Source organism: Ahaetulla prasina, chromosome 1 (genome assembly GCF_028640845.1).
Source record: "Ahaetulla prasina isolate Xishuangbanna chromosome 1, ASM2864084v1, whole genome shotgun sequence".
NCBI lineage: Eukaryota > Metazoa > Chordata > Lepidosauria > Squamata > Colubridae > Ahaetulla > Ahaetulla prasina.
The window spans coordinates 177,743,429-177,761,558 of NC_080539.1; the positions used below are offsets into that span (position 1 = coordinate 177,743,429).

General features: G+C 41.5%; 1 pseudogene; it reads right to left on the reverse strand.

The window, feature by feature from the left end:
• Positions 1-12,596, reverse strand: part of LOC131197204 (uncharacterized) — a 52,039-nt pseudogene extending 39,443 nt beyond the window's left edge.
• Between the last annotated feature and the right edge of the window lie 5,534 nt (positions 12,597-18,130).

The following is an 18,130-nucleotide window of genomic DNA, read 5'->3' on the forward strand; positions in this document are numbered from 1 at the left end:
CAGGACTGTGTTCAATCTGAACTATAAAACAAGATCTTACTGGTCATTTTCCTTCATCCTGCCCTTCTCATCCATGCAAAGAATGTAAACCTTGTTGGCTAGCTCCTTATGGACTGGCTGACTACAGTAATGTCTAACATTTCCTTTAGGGGCTGGCTGCTTTCCACCAGAATTTGTGTTTTTACTTTTCTTTCTGAGATAGTTGCACGTATGGATGTCTTCATCAACCCTTCTCACATACCTACTTTGACACTAATGCAAACACTTTCTTTTTTTCTGTCATAGTTCCATCACTGTTTTGCTACTACAATAACCAAAGCAAAATGGGCAGGTTATTCTTTTGCCCCTATGTTCCTCAGTAGATCCATGGAAACTTTATAGAAAGGAAAAATTACTAGTTCAGCTTCATAGAAATAAAGCAGCAATGTTCTTATGCTTCAGCTTAAAGATGTAAAAAAAAAATATTAAGAGAGTTTTGTAGTACTTTGGCCAGGGGAAGGAAGGGAAGAGGTCTAGGGAGCACTCTAGGGTTTTATTCATTGTGTTAAGAAGCCATTGCTAGATCAACCACAAGATTGTATAAAAAATAGCAATTGCCAATCAACAAGGAAAAGAATACCTGAGCAGCCCAGGATGGGGTGTTCTGCAAGGCAGCAATCAGCCACTGGAGAAGAGGGGGCTTTCCAGGCCCAGCAATTAAAAACTAGTAATAGAATTAAATAAAATGCTGGACACCATTTGCTTTGAAAATCTTAAGGCAGCTCAAGCTGGGGAACAAAAAGCAGTTTTGAAGCAAAGCTGGAAAACAAAAGGTAATGGGTGCATTCACAATAAACTGAGGTTGGGAGAAAGACGATATCATCTGCCCGTGGGGAGTAGTGAATGGGCCATATTAATGATCAGCCAGGCAGAAACTGTGGTTTTGGCCAATGTAAAATTTAACTGGGCAAAAGATGGCATTAAAACTCACCACTAGTACCAACTCCCATTCAAGTCAATGAAAAGGTCCCCACTATTTCTTTAGTATCTCTACCTGCCCATCCAGGTTCATCTGAGAGTAGATTTCTGATTCAGGCTCTAAAAACAACATAGTGAGATAATTATATAAACCCCAGTAGAAAAACACTAATTTCACCAATATAGCATTGAAACTACATACACTGATATACACAACAACATAACTTTGTTGGGATGATGGAGTCACAGTGTTGTAAGATTACATGGTTCAGTAAGGCAGCTCTCATCTCTCACATGCACACCACAATATGTAGCTAAATGCCCACAGCCAGGGAGTGTTACTTCTATCTACTTGCCTCAGAAATACACATTGCAGCCTCTCCAAAGGATTGGAGGAGTCACAAAATTCAACATATCTGAAGCACTTCAAATTGGGAAAGATTCTCCTATTGGCTTCAACTCATCTAACCGATGAAATAGTAACTAAAGAATGTCTTTATGAAGTAACTGATAAATTCCTTGATAAGAACTTGTGAGAATTTTATCAGTGAGTGGATTTTCTCTTCCAGGAGATAACGTTCAGATTTTGACCTCATAGGTCAAATAGATGAGTAGGCAGGACAGCAAGGCACAGGAGAAATTCTGAAGTAATAATATCTTTTCTCAAAAGACGACGGCTCTGTGGCTACAGGATTTCAATACTGCATTAAGTCAAAATATTATATACTTTATTACTGTGGTTTATAATTCACCCTGGTCAGCCATGAACTATTAATCCAACAAATCTGGTTAAAACCAACTGGCTTATTGCAACAGGGTGATTCAGGTATATCTTCCTTTTACTGATATAATTTTGCTTGCAATTTTCTTTCTAGTTGATAGAAATAGGACTGTGCTTTGTCACTGCAATGCAATAGGGGGATAAAAAGATTTCAAATCAATCAACAGTATTACTGTCAGTATAATCCATGGCTTAGGGCCCGGGTACTTACGGGACCGCCTGCTGTTACCTTATGCCTCCCATCGACCCGTACGCTCACACGGAGAGGGTCTTCTCAGGGTGCCGTCCGCCAAGCAATGTCGGCTGGCGGCCCCCAGGGGAAGGGCCTTCTCTGTTGGAGCACCTACCCTCTGGAATGAACTTCCCCCCGGTTTGCGCCAATTACCTGACCTTCGGACCTTTCGCCGTGAATTGAAAACGTATCTGTTTATCCAAGCGGGACTGGCTTGATTTTTAAATTTTAAATTTTTGAATTTTTAATAATTTTAATTGGGGTATTTTAGTATGGGTCAATTCGACGGTTTTAATTCTCGGCCACTTATAGAATATGTATTTTAAATTGTTTTAATTTGTATATTGAATTGTTTTAATCTGGCTGTACACCGCCCTGAGTCCTTCGGGAGAAGGGCGGTATAAAAATCTAAATAATAAATAAAATAAATAAATAAAATAAATAATTGCCTATAAAATCCAACTGTTGGATTGATTATGCAATTTAATTTGGCCCTGGAATTTACCACAAAATTTAAGTTATTGCTTTGTCAAAAACAATGCAATATTCAAAATGGGATTTCACGTGTTATGACATCATTCTACAAAATAACAAGATTATATAATTTGCATCATTTGCACAATGATGTTATGACATGCATGACATCACTTAGGTCCTCCCAGCAGATGACTGCATAGGCAGGCAGCCTATATGCAGCACTTTAATCCTGACACTGGATAGAGGCTCTGGACATGTGCTTTTAAGAGCTGAAGAGGATGGCAATTTTTTCCAAACTGGTATCTCATTAATTTCAAAGTCAAATTTCAAAGTTGCACTCAGAAAACAAAAGGTCGGCATGTTGTTCCTGAGTTTTAAAAATAAGGCCACTGATATCTGACAGGAAGATCTGCTTTGGAAAATATAATAAAGTGTATGCCAAGAGGAAAATATTTTTAAGAATTTATGTAAGAAACATCAGCTCTCCTTGTTCCAAACTAAAATCAAGGCTGGGTCAGTGGAAAGTCTTTTTTGAACACGGTGAAAAGAAAAACACTCTTTTCCTTTCCTATTTTAACTACAGTACTTGAATAAAGACAATGTTCCCTGATCTCTGTTTCAGAACAGTTTGATAACAAGAATATAAAACAGAAGAGAAATTCCAGCGTTTCTGGAGAAATTTAAAAGAACATATAGATATATTGGGGAGAGGTTAAGTATGGAATTTAATAGTTTAAAAAAAAAAAAAAAGAATTATACGAATTAGACATTGCCGTTAATACAGTTTTCTTTATTGATCAACAACATTGATCCTCATGTGAATCTTTTTCCAAATAAAACAAAATGAAATAAAACTATCTGGGAAAAAACTACTTAAATTGCAATTTGAAAACATTCTTGCAAATTGGGAAGTAAAATGAAATGAAATTTTCCCTTATTTCTATGCTTCTGTCAGATGCAGTATCTTTACTTTGGGAATCCAGATCAGAAAAGCAGGTTAGAAATCATTATAATTAAACACAGTCAAACCAGTGGAGTCTCACGTGTCATTTGATGCAATCCTATATTATCAGTTCTCATATTTTGCTTACAATAATTTCTGAATTGCTTTGTTTTGTTTTTTAAACATGCAGATCCGGACCGTGGCCAGTTCTGCACTAACTTGGTGTGACAGGAACTGGTGTAAACTTCTAGCCAAAGATTTTTCCTCAGTTCCCCTCACTTGAGAACCTTTTTTTCTCACTGGCCGTTAAATTCTCATGCATTTTGTTCTGCTGAAGTATTCACTAAAGTATCAGGACTGACTTATGCTTGTCTCTTCAGCTTAATTTGCATTATATAAACATTATCACAAAAACCATACCTGATATTCCAGAACTTTCCTGTCCCTTCAAGCAGAATTTGGTTCACTGGAGTCCAGGCTATCACCGGCACAGAATTTGGGAGTGGCCATGGCTCATATAAACCAGAGGATGTGTGTGATTCAGCCTTAGCTTTATGAAACTCTTCCTTTGCTGACCTCTTGGCACAATCACAAGGAACAGCAGAGCATAAAGTTTTTTTTCTAATCAATTATTCAAGGGTGGGTGGGAGAATGTTTGGCTTACTGATTGCTCAGTAGAAGTTAGGACCTCAGAGATGCTGCACAAGGGCTGCTTCCAGGTATCCTCCTGAATTCTTTCACTTGTGTTTTGAATATCATCATTTCTTATTTCTTTATTCGGTGTCCAGTGCTATACAAACACAAACAGATGCTCTATTTCCTATCCAGCTGCACTCTGTAACCTTTTAAGGTTTGGTCTGTGGGATGCCAAATGAAGTCAGTGAAGCAGGCAACATTGTTCTATTGTTGTTGTTGTTGTTGTTGTTGTTGTTGTTGTTCTTCTTCTTCTTCTTCTTCTTCTTCTTCTTCTTCTTCTTCTTCTTCTTCTTCTTCTTCTTCTTCTTCTTCTTCTTCTTCTTCTCCTCCTCCTCCTCCTCCTCCTCCTCCTCCTCCTCCTCCTCCTCCTCCTCCTCCTCCTCCTCCTCCTCCTCCTCCTCCTCTTCTTTTAATACACGTTACTGAACATCTGTGAATAGTGTTACATCATACAGAGAAACCAACTGTATTGATGAATGACACTATGATGGAAGAGGTGAAGATACCCCAGAATGGTTAAGTAGCAAGGCTGTCAATGATCAAAATGGACCAATTGGCCCCTGTTAAAATCGTGCTTGATGCAGTTGGGGATGTTCTCCTTCCAGCAAGCAAAACTGGTACTTTAGGGAGTTACTAATTCAATGAATCAGATACAAATCTCCACCCAGCTAAAAAAACATGCACAATGTCCTTGAGTCAAGTTTATTTTTTAGACTATTCTATCTGCCATGACTGCCATGGCATTGCAGAAGACCACTGTATTTTGAGGCTGGTAGTGACATCTTTTAATTTCTCCTTTATATTAAGAAGTGGTCTAGAGTCCTCTCAGTTATGATAGTGTATAAATTGCTTTCTTTCTCACTCCTGTTGACAGATAATGATAAGGAAGAAATCTTAACATAGCTGTACTATATTAAGGAGGAGCCCACGAATATTTAAGGTGGGGTACCTGCTTCTCTGTACAGTTACCAGAGTCTTTTATTCTAGGTGCAGTCAGTTTCCACGATGAACAGGTATACCGTCTTGCTAAGGTCAGGACATGCAATCATGTAAACAAGGCTATGAGGTTTTGTTACCAGGTGTAAACAACCAGTCTCTTGGCATAAGATCTGGTGCAAGAAATGGATTAAAGACCTTGATATTGCCTCTTGAATTTGGAGCTTTGAAACAGGCCTGGTGCCAGGTGCAGTGTGCATTGGCTATCTTGGGGTCTCTCCATTATCATTCCACTGGGGCTCTTGATAGCAAAACATATATTTATTATCATCTCGCTTAGTATGGTATATTTTTTGTTTTTCTGTTTAAACCTGCCTGATAAACTTAACAAAAATACTTACTCATTGGTGTATTTATTGCCTCTGGGTCCTAAAAAAGAAACTTTTTTTTTAGCTTGGAAATACAGCTAACACTAAAGAAAGTACCGTGATTGCTCCCATGAATTTCTTCAGAAGTGAAAAAGGTTAAGATTTCCTCAAATCAAATCAGGCTTGACTCCTGGTGACCACATAGGTATGTCCATGTGATATTCTTGTCAACAATGCAGCAGCATTTTGCTGTTCCTTAGTGCTGGGATTAATTTTTAACTTCCGTGTTTAGCCAGCAGTAAACTGGCTTTTTTGCAGGTTTCCCATCAAAGCATGACTGATCCTATTTAGCTTTTCAAACCCAGCCAAGGTGCTATACGGTATATGGGGCTTTGCCAAAACATGCACTACAGCTTCCTGCTGTTGAGAGATCCAGTCTCTCTTTAAATTACTCCATCCTTCCCTATTCCTTCCCTTCACTGACAGCTGATATCTTTTCCAGCATGCCCTGTTTTCATTGGACTGTTTGCTTTTTTCATCATTAAAAAGGAAACTTTGAAAAATGTTCTTATACACATCTCCTGATCCCATTGATATCCTATGCATGACAATCCACTTATGGTAAATAAGCATCTTGTTTAACTCTTGAGATTGAGGCTGAAGGACATTATTTTCAACTATGCTTACTAACTGGAGGCAACTGAGTTCTGTCAAAATTTTCTTGTTTTCTTAACATGTATCTAATGGTGACAGTTTCTACTCATAATCAATATTAGCCAAATCAGGATAAATCAAACTTAAATTGTTTGACCAGCCGTGGTTAGTTTGGTGATATGACTTTCGATGAGTTGTATGATTTTTTTAAAATGTATTTTTAAAAAAATAAAGTCATTCCCCCCTTTCTTTCTTGGGGGAAAAATATTATAGCCTTAAACTAAGAGTTGAAAGTAAGTTTCATTATATTAATGGAAGAAGTAGAAAGATATTCTTTGTAAACATTTGTGTTTTCCTTTCTTTTTCTTCCTTATTCTCTTTTCCCTCTTTATTATTTCTTGATTGTTAGTTTATGTTGAGTTTTTGCTCTATAACATGTAATAAAATATTGGAGAAAAAATGTAAATAAAAAGGATTTATTTTTGTAATAATATAAATTACTTGTTCAAGAAGGCTCTATTTCTTAATAGATAATTATAAAACAGATTAAGGGGAGGAGGAAATTTGTCTGCATTTTAATGCATTTAATGCTTTTCAATATTTCCATGAACTTTTAAAGTTTTCTATGTGTACCATTTAAAATAAAGTTCAGATAGTGAGAATTGGAAGCCCCTGAATTGAACCTCATCTATTTGCCTTTCTAAATCATTGTTCTCTTAAGAGACATTTAAAGTGCTGTGAGCTGAAGACTCCAGGGCATCTTATGCATGCTGGCTCAAAGAAGATCATAAGTATTTGCTGTTCCTGAATCAAAGGACTTGTAGAGACAAATGTTGCTACACGATCAGTTTGACAATGCTGCCACCCCTTGTCCAAATAATGCTACAAGTGCAGGTGGTTCATTTTTTACTGATATGATTACCTTTTAGTAATGGCTTGCCCAAGCCTTTCCATTCCAAGATGAAAAAGTACAGCTGCATCCAAGCAGAGAATGGTAGAAAAACTCAGTTGGGAAAATGGCATGGTTCTTTGAAAGATTTGGCTGCATATGTTGCCTTAAAGAAATCGTATCTGGTTAGCCTTGCAAAGATTTTTTTTTTTAATTGGCCAAGTGTGATTGGACACACAAGGAATTTGTCTTGGTGCATATACTCTCAGTGTACATAGAAGAAAAGATACCTTCATCAAGGTACAACACTTACAACACTTAATGATAGCCATAAGGTACAAATTTAACACTTAATGATACAACACTTAATGATAGTCATAGGGTACAAATAAGCAATCAGGAAACAATCAATATAAATCATAAGGATACCAGCAACAAAGTTACAGTCATACTTTCATAAGTGGAAGGAGATGGGTGATGGGAACGATGAGAAGATTAATAGTGCAGATTTAGTAAATAGTTTGACAGTGTTGAGGGAATTATTTGTTTAGCAGAGTGATAGTGTTAGGGGAAAAACTGTTCTTGTGTCTAGTTGTCCTGTGCAGTGCTCTATAGCATCATTTTGAGGGTAGGATTTGAAACAGTTTATGTCCAGGATGTGAGGAATCTGTAAATATTTTCATGGCCCTCTTCTTGATTCGTGCAGTATACAGGTCCTCAATGGAAGGCAGGTTGGTAGCCATTGTTTTTTGTGCAGTTCTAATTATCCTCTGAAGTCTGTGTCTTTCTTGTTGGGTTGCAGAACCAAACCAGACAGTTACAGAGGTGCAAATGACAGACTTCCCCGATAGTATCTTCATTTTATAGGGGATGGGTGCATTTTATTTCAGAGCTCCTTTTGCCCCCTTAATTATTATTTCTTCAAATCATTTCTCTGAGTCAAATTGACTTTGACGCTTTCCTGACAGAGGACAATGGCAAGCTGACACTTAAAGCAGTGGTCAGAAAAATGAGGATAAATCACAAGTGATTTGAATTTTCATAACTCCCTGTGTGAATTTGTAGATCAGGAAAAAGATCTGGATGGATTTAACCAGTGATGGAAAACCTTTTCGGTTTGACATATCAAAATTTCAAAAAAATGCCTAACTTGACTCTGCTGGTGTCTCATACACACACACACACACACACCTGAACAAGAGAGAAACAATTCTCTATCCCTCCCCCATCTAGACCATCTGGTACAGAAGTGTCAAACTTGCGGCTTGCAGGCTGGATGTGTCACATGCCCACTCCCATTTTAGCAAAGGGGGAAAAGTTGCGATATGTCCCGTGATGACAACGTGATGCCACAAGTTTGACATCCCTGATCTGGTACAATGGCATTTGGCAGTGTCGGGGCTGGGGACTGAATCTCCACTTCACCCCTAATGCCACTAACTCAGGATTGCTCATGCACCTTGGAATGGCAGGATTGTTGTGACCCAACTCCAAGTAGGTAGTAGTAAAAGCAATCAGTTCAAAAACAAATAGACTTTATTAGAACAGCTGAGAATTAACTCATTCTCAGCATCGTCCAAACTAAATCAAAGCAAATTCTTCATAACATAATTCTTCAGTCTTATCACCAACCTTGGTCTAATTAGGCAAACTGCCAAAGGCTTTTCTTGGCAAAAGTTTAAAAGCAGAAGATGCCCTCAAGAAATAAATGCAGCAAGACAAGGAGCAAGGCTATCAATATTGTTTTCCGACAAAGAGCCCAAACGCCGTTGCTGGTCTTTTAAGTCTTATGGGAAGGGCCAATCATCTCTTGGCCTTACTCCCAAGTCACTTTGCTTTAACTGCTCTTGCCTTCTGGCAGCTCTTCTCATGCATGCATTAGGAACAGGCTCCTCCTGTTTCTCTGCCCCACTACTGTCAGCCTCTGGAGGCTCTGGAGTCAGCACATTACTCCCAGATGGCCCTGGCCCCACCTCTGCCTCCGATGCAGAGCCCTCATCTGGGCCTTCCCCAGCCTCCAGGACTGGCTCATGTTCTTCCTTAGCCTCATCGCTGTCCGACTCCATTAGCAGCTCCATAGGCTGTTGGCAGACCACAAGGATTGCCCCCATGGCCCAGTGTTCCCCAGAATCTTCTGTGCACCACTTAACTTCAGGAAGTGTTCTTTTTCTGTTGATAGGCCCCTGAATCTCTTCCAGTTCAGCCTGAAGGCCTTTTTGCTTGAAGTAGCTCCAATGAATACCCTTCCTCTGCAGTCTCTGAAAACCACCCAAAAGCCTGCTGCATTCTCATGTGATTTCTAGAGGCTCCAGAAGCCGTGCAAGAGCATAGCCCCTCACACACTATTCAGAGGCCGTGTGAGAAGCGGGTATGCTTTCAGGAATAGTTGTTGTCAAGTATTGGTGAATGCCTGGTGTGTCACCCAAAATGTCCTGGCATATCACTTTGGACACACGTGTCATAGTTCGCCATCCCTGGATTTAGACTATTAGTGTGATTCAAAAGGTTTGTTTTTGTTTCGTTTCCAGGCTCTGCTCCAGCTATTCAGTTCTCACCCAAGCGATTCAGAATCCTCCCCCAGCAGTACTTGTTGGACATAAAATCTGTAATTAAGCAATTGCCCTTATGACTGAAATTCGGTTCTGCAAGCATCACATAATAATAGTTGCCTTCAAAAGTAGCAACCCGAAAATAATGTGTGGCATAATAATTAAAGGCTAATCACTTGGGATCCTGCATTCTCTGACAGTTTATAATCAGTACTATTTACCCAAGAAATATTTCTGGAATACATTTTTCCACTACAAGAAAACAGTATCTTAAAGAGAGGCCAATGTTCTATTATTATTCCACTCTGATCCTCTGCATGCCAATTTATTCAGAGGCCCCATGAGTGGAATGGAAGAGACTATTAAATAAGCTGTTGTGGTTCAGACTACATCTTTGCTGGTTTACTGAGAAGAAAGCTTCTCAGGATTCAACAGAGCTTTCTCTCCAGAAATGATCTTCTGGGTTTCAAGTTTAACACTGAACCTGCTTTCGGGTTTGTCCTGTTTAACTCATCACTTGTTGTTGTTAGTTGCGAAGTCGTGTCCGACCCATCGCGACCCCATGGACAACATTCCTCCAGGCCTTCCTGTCCTCTACCATCTTCTGGAGTCCATTTAAACTCATGCCTACTGCTTCAGTGACTCCATCCAGCCACCTCGTTCTCTGTCGTCCCTTTCTTCTTTTTCCCTCAATCTTTCCCAGCATTAGGCTCTTCTCCAGTGAGTCCTTCTTTCTCATTAGGTGGCCAAAGTATTTCAGTTTCATCTTCAGGATCTGGCCTTCTAAAGAGCAGTCAGGGTTGATCTCCTCTAGAACTGACTTGTTTGTTCGCCTTGCAGTCCAAGGGACTCGCAGGAGTCTTCTCCAGCACCAGAGTTCAAAGGCCTCAATTCTTTGGCACTCAACCTTTCTTATGGTCCAACCTTCACAGCCATACATTGCAACTGGGAAAACTTTGACTATACGCACTTTGGTTGGCAGGGTGATGTCTCTGCTTTTTAGTACGCTGTCTAGATTTGCCATAGCTTTCCTCCCCAGGAGTAAGCGTCTTTTAATTTCTTGGCTGCAGTCCCCATCTGTGGTGATCTTGGAGCCCAGGAAAATAAAATGTCACTACCTCCATTTCTTCACCATCTATCTGCCACGAATTGAAAGGGATGGATGCCATGATTTTAGTTTTCTTAATGTTGAGTTTCAAGCCAACTTTTGCACTCTCCTCCTTCACCCGCATCAAGAGACTCTTTAGTTCGTCTTCGCTTTCTGCCATTAGAGTGGTATCATCTGCATATCTGAGGTTGTTGATATTTCTTCCGGCAATCTTAATTCCAATTTTTGATTCATCTAGCCCCGCCTTTCTCATGATGTGTTCTGCATATAAGTTAAATAGGCAGGGTGATAGTATACAACCTTGCCGGACTCCTTTCCCAATTTTGAACCAATCAGTGTTTCCGTGTCCAGTTCTCACTGTGGCTTCTTGACCTGCATACAGGTTTCTCAAGAGACAAATAAGATGGTCTGGTACTCCCATCTCTTTAAGAACTTGCCACAATTTGTTATGATCCACACAATCAAAGGCTTTAGCATAGTCAATGAAGCAGAAGTAGATGTTTTTCTGGAACTCCCTAGCTTTCTCCATGATCCAGCGTATGTTGGCAATTTGATCTCTAGTTCCTCTGCCTCTACGAAATCCTGCCTGTACTTCTGGTAGTTCTCGATCCACATATTGCTGGAGCCTAGCTTGTAGGATTTTAAGCATAACCTTACTAGCATGTGAAATGAGTGCAATGGTGCAATAGTTTGAACATTCTTTGGCATTGCCTTTCTTTGGAATTGGAATGTAAACTGACCTTTTCCAGTCCTGTGGCCATTGTTGAGTTTTCCAAATTTTCTGGCAAATTGGATGCGTCGTCTTTTAAGATTTTGAATAGCTCAGCTGGAATACTGTCACCTCCACTAGCTTTGTTGTTGCTCAGATTTCCTAAGGCCCATTTGACTTCACATTCTAGGATATCTGGCTCAAGGTTAGTGACCACCCCATCGTGGTTATCAGGGATGTTAAGCTCATTCTTATATAGTTCTTCTGTGTAATTTTGCCACCTCTTCTTAATCTCTCCTGCCTCTGTTAGGTCCCTGCCATTTTGGTCCTTTATCATGCCCATCTTTGCATGAAATGTTCCCTTCATATCTCCAATTTTCTTGAATAGATCTCTGGTCCTCCCTATTCTATTGTTTTGTTCTATTTCTTTGCACTGTTCATTTAAGAATGCATTCTTATCTCTTCTAGCTATTCTCTGGAATTCTGCATTTAACTGGGTGTATCTTTCTCCCTTGCCTTTCGCTTCCCTTCTTTCCTCAGCTATTTGCAGAGCTTCCTCAGACAGCCATTTTGCTTTCTTGCATTTCTTTTTCTTTGGAATGGTTTTAGTTGCTACTTCTTGTACAATGTTGCGAACCTCCGTCCATAGTTCATCAGGCACTCTGTCTATCAGATCTAATTCTTTAAATCTATTTGTCACCTTTACTGTATATTCATCAGGGATATGATTTAGTTCATACCTGAGTGGCCTGGTGCTTTTCCCTACTTTCTTTAGTTTAAGCCTAAATTTTGCAAGAAGAAGCTCATGATCTGAGCCACAGTCAGCTCCTGGTCTTGTTTTTACTGACTGTATAGAGCTTCTCCATCTTTGGCTGCACAGCACATAGTCAATCTGATTTCTGTGTTGACCATCTGGTGATGTCCATGTGTAGAGTCGTCTCTTAGGTTGTTGAAAAAGAGTGTTTGCTATGACCATCGTATTGTCTTGACAGAATTCTATCAGCCTGTGCCCTGCTTTATTTTGTACTCCGAGGCCATACTTGCCTGTTATTCCGGTTATCTTTTGGCTTCCTACTTTAGCATTCCAATCTCCCATGATGATAAGGACATCATTTTTTGGTGTTAATTCTATCAGATGCTGTAGGGCTTCATAGAACTGGTCAATTTCATCTTCTTCAGCTCCAGTGGTTGGGGCATAGACTTGAACTACTGTAATATTGAATGGTTTGCCTTGGATTCGGACTGAGATCATTCTGTCATTTTGGGGATTGTATCCCAGTATTGCTTTTCCTACTTTTTTTATTGATTATGAAGGCCACTCCATTTCTTCTGAGGGATTCTTGCCCACAGTAGTATACCTGATAGTCATCTGAATTAAATTCACCCATTCCTGTCCACTTTAGTTCGCTGATTCCTAAGATGTCAATGTTCAGTCTTGTCATCTCTTGTTTGACCACATCCAGCTTGCCTTGATTCATGGATCTTACATTCCAGGTTCCTATGGAGAAAAAATCTTTACAGCATCGGACTTTCCTTTCACCACCAGATACATCCGCAGCTGACCGTCCTTTCGGCTTTGGCCCAGTCGCTTCATTCTTTCTGGCGCTATTAGTACTAGCCCTCCGCTCTTCCCCAGTAGCATATTGGACACCTTCCGACCTGAGGGGCTCATCTTCCGGCGTCATATCTTTTTTCCTTTTTGTACTGTCCATGGGGTTTTCATGGCAAAGATACTGGAGTGGGTTGCCATTTCCTTCTCCAGTGGATTATGTTTTGTCAGAACTCTCTGCTATGATCTGTCCATCTTGGGTGTCCCTGCACGGCATAGCTCATAGCTTCATTGAGCTACGCAAGCCCCTTCGCCACGACAAGGCAGTAATCCATGAAAGGAAAGTGATGAAACTCATCACTTGCCATCCTATAATTTACCATTTGAAGGAACCACTATTTTGGCCAAAATTGAGAAAAACAAGCAATATAAAATGTATAAATAAATAGAAGATACGTTTCCAAAATATATATTTTTCAAGTCCCACATAACTGGCAAATACAGAAAGCCAGAATCATATGGATTTTAGGGTCTTTACTGCTAGTTGGGGTAAACCAGAGGTGGGTTTCAGCAGGTTCTGACCAGTTCTGGAGAACTGGTAGCAGAAATTTTGAGTAGTTTGGAGAACCGGTAATAAAAATTCTGACTGGCCCCACCCCCAACTATTCTCTGGCTCCCAAGTCCCAGCTGATCAGGAAGAAATTGAGATTTTATAGTAACCTTCCCCTGGAGTGGGGTGGGAATGGAGATTTTACAGTATCTTTCCCCTGCCACGCCCAGCAAGCCACGCTCATAGAACTGGTAGTAAAAAATTTTGAAACCCACCACTGGGGTAAACGCATGATCTTCAAAACTGTCAAAGTAAATTTACAAGACAGACTTCTAACAGGCCAAATAAGAAATTTCCTTCCTAAAGATCACATAGCTGAATTTGGCTTCTCAGGAATTCCCACTGAACTCCTTCTCTGCCTGCTTCTCATAGTCTCTCACAGTCCTAGAAGAGCTAGCTGCTTGTCCAAAGCCCCCCCAAAGCATGCCCTTCTCTCACATATGTCAGTTCCTATGTGAACTTCTGGCCAGTGCCCTTTCAAAATTGTATGGCTGAAATCCAATTTACTGTGTTTCAGTTTGAGGTGCAACATCCAAACTCTGCTCTGCTCTGTTATGCTGCCTCACTATGGTAGGGTATCTGTGGGAGTTCCTGGCAGGGATGAGTGAAAACTATTGATATACTCCCAACAGGGGCCACCCAATTCTTGAAGATCATTCCAGCTGCCCCGCTAAAGCAAGCAGGTCCCTATACTGGGCCATAGTAATAGCAAATATGCTGGAGGCAGATGATCATTTTAATACAACAGCAAAGGCTTCACACTGTATGGGAGAACCCAATGGTAGACCACTTAGATATTTTTACAGAAAATGTAAAGTGACTGATGATACTAGTCTCAGATGATGAACCCCTCAGGTTGGATGACACTCAACATGGTACTGAGAAAGAGCTGAGGTTCCTTTGGAATTCTAGATTAAAGCCTTTGGCACATCTGCTTGCTGATGTGTCCATGCAAGAAGAGAAAATCTAAAGCTGTAAAGGCAGCATTATAGCTAGAACATGAAATCAACTATACATATCTTAGTTGAAATGGCCTGGAATTTTATCATTTATTACTCAGGACATGAAAACTATTGCTTTCATTGTGAGAATGAATATAGCAAAAACAGTAGCATCAATGACTGAATAATATAATTTAAGCTTCGCAGACAAACCCTTTAATAATATAACAGTAGTCCAAGTTTTGGCTTCAGCCACTGATGCAGAAGAAGCTTGACATGTTTTATGATCAAGTTCTATCTAAAACTGACAGCACATGCAAGCAAGATGTGCTGTTTGTGGTTTGAGATTAGAATACCAAATCTGGAAATAATAAAGAGAAAGAATAGTTCAACTGCGTAGCTGAGGCAATAGAAAGGAAGTAGGAGAATGACTTGCCAGTTTTTGCTGGTTAAACTAGATGTTCAAACTGATTTTAGAAAAGGTTAAGGGACAAGAGGCATGTTGATGCAGATGGCATAACTGAGAAAACCAAAGAATTCTAAAAAAAAGTCGATCTGATTATAGATTAAAGAAAGGTTTTTGATTATGTCAATCATTTCAAACAATGGAATGTTCTTAGGAAAATGGTAATCCCAGAACATCACATTGTCCTCAGGCAAAACCTATGCCCAGCTCAGGAAGTTACAGTCTGGATAGAACCAAAGCAGACTGGTTCAAGGTTGGCAAAAATGTGAGATGAGATTGTATTATTATTATTATTATTTATTAAACTTATATACCGCACCATCTCCCATAGGACTCAGGGCGGTTCACAGGCATATTAAAACAATATAAAATAAATAAACATTTAAAACCCAGATTAAAACTAAATATTATCAAAGCCTGATCACTAAAACAATAAGAACCAATAAAACCCCCATTAAAATTTGGTTAAAACATTTTGTTCTTAGGCTAGTCCCGCACGCTGAAATAATAGAGTCTTCAGTTCACATCTGAAGGTCCGGAGGTCAGGGAGTTGTCGTAGTCCAGGAGGAAGCTCATTCCACAGGGCTGGTGCCGCCACAGAGAAGGCCCTCCCCCTGGGGGTCGCCAACCTGCATTGTTTGGTCGACGGCACCCTGAGGAGGGCCACTCTGTGGGAGCGCACAGGTCGTTGGGAGGCAATCGGTGGCAGAAGGCGGTCTCGAAGGTATCCCGGTCCTAAGCCATGGAGCGCTTTAAAGATGGTAACCAAAACCTTGAATTGCACCCGGAAGACTACCGGTAGCCAGTGCAGGCCGCGCAGGATAGGTGTTATATAGAACAGCGGTGCTCCCTCTATCACCAGCGGCCGCATTCTGGGCTAACTGGAGCCTCCGGGTGCTCTTCAAGGGGAGCCCCATGTAGAGAGCATTGCAATAGTCCAGGCGGGAAGTGACGAGGGCATGAGTGACCGTGCGTAAGGCGTCCCGGTCAAGGAAGGGGCGCAACTGGCGAATCAGATGGACCTGATAAAAAGCTCCCCTGGCGACGGCTGTCAAATGATCCTCTAAGGACAGCCGGTCGTCCAGGAGAACGCCTAAGTTGCGCACTCCCTCCCTGGGGGTCAGTACTTCCTCCCCCACAGTCAGCGATGGTGTAAGCTGACTGTACCGGGAAGCCGGCACCCACAGCCACTCTGTCTTGGATGGGTTGAGTCGAAGCCTGTTCCTCCCCATCCAGACCCGTACGGCCTCAAGACACCGGCCCATCACCTCAACGGCTTCATTGGGGTGGTTCGGGGTGGAAATGTACAGCTGGGTGTCATCAGCGTACAGATGATAGTCCACCCCGAAACCACGGATAACCTCACCCAGCGGCTTCATATAGATGTTGAACAGGAGAGGTGAGAGGACAGACCCCTGAGGCACCCCACAAGTGAGGCGCCTTGGGGTCGACCTCTGCCCCCCTGCCAACACTGTCTGCGAACGGTCAGAGAGATAGGAGGAGAACCACCAATACACGGTGCCTCCCACTCCCAATCCCCCCAACCGTCGCAGCAGGATACCATGGTCGATGGTATCAAAAGCCGCCGAGAGATCTAATAGAACCAGGACAGAGGAACAACCCCTGTCCCGGGCTCTCCAGAGGTCATCCACCAACGCGACCAAAGCCGTCTCGGTGCTGTAACCGGGTCTGAAGCCGGACTGGAACGGGTCCAGATAGACAGTTTCCTCCAGGTGTTGAGGAAGCTGATTTGCCACCACACTCTCAACAAGCGCCGGTTTAGCTCACGCTGGTAAAGCCTGTTATTAAGAACACAGTAGCCTGCAATTACTGCAGGTTCGAGCCCGGCCCAAGGTTGACTCAGCCTTCCATCCTTTATAAGGTAGGTAAAATGAGGACCCAGATTGTTGGGGGGGCAATAAGTTGACTTTGTAAAAAATATACAAAATAGAATGAGACTATTGCCTTATACACTGTAAGCCGCCCTGAGTCTTCGGAGAAGGGCGGGGTATAAATGTAAACAAAAAAAAAAAAAACCTTCGCTAAAAAGTGAAGGTTGGAGACTGGACGATAGTTCGCTAAAACAGCCGGGTCCAGGGAGGGCTTCTTGAGGAGGGGCCTCACCACCGCCTCTTTCAAAGCAGCGGGGAAGACACCCTCCAACAAAGAAGCGTTGGTAACTTCCTGGAGCCAGCTCGTGTAACCTCCCGGGTGGCCAGCACCATCCAGGAGGGACACGGGTCCAATAAACATGTGGTGGAGTTCAACCTGCCCAACAAGTATACTGTCTACTTTTTTATTCAACCTATATAGGAGGACCATATAGGGACAGGGAACAGATTAGAACCATGATGGCAAACATATGGCACGTGTGCCAGAGGTGGCATGCAGCGCCCTCTCTGATGGCACGCGAGCCATCACCTCACTTCAGCTCTGCTGTGCATGTGCTCATGACTCCCACCAGCCAGCTGGTCTTTGGGTCTCTGCCGCGCATGCATGGGGGTGAGGCACATGCGGGGGACATGCATGCATGCATGGGGGCGGGGAGTGTGCGGGGGGGGTGCACACACATTGCATTTTGGGGGTTCGGGTGTGGTTTGGGCACTCAGTCCGTAAAAGGTTAGCCAAGGAAGAAACACCAAGAACCTATGCTGGGCTGATGACACTACTCTGATAGCTGAAATGCAAATGATCTGTAAGCTCATGAATGAAAGAATGCTTCAATATAAGGACAACCAAATTCATGACGTAGGTACAGCAATCTGTCTTCCATTAGAACTGATAATGGAAATATTGAAATGGTGAGCAACTTGTGTTTTTTAGGATAACAGTAAAGGAACCAGTACTCAAGAAATGTGCCAGAGATTAGCACATTGTAGGATATCAATGAAGGCCTTGGAAAAAGATAGTTAGGTGCCAGAGCATATCTATATTTACAAAGGTCAGAATCAAGCAAGCAATAGGATTTTTTTTCTGTGATATTCTATGGAAGTAAAGCAGGGGTGTCCAAACTTGGTCCCTTTAAGACTTGTGGACTTCAACTCCCAGAGTTCCTCAGCCAGCTTTGCTGGCTGAGGGACTCTGGGAGTTGAAGTCCACAAGTCTTAAAGGGACCAAGTTTGGACACCCCTGAAGTAAAGATTGGATTTTGAATAAGCAGGACTTATTTTAATAAGCAGTATACTGATGCTTTTGGACGTTTGGTGTTAAATAACATTCCTGATAATGGATACCCAAGAAAACAAGCATATAGATCATAGAACAA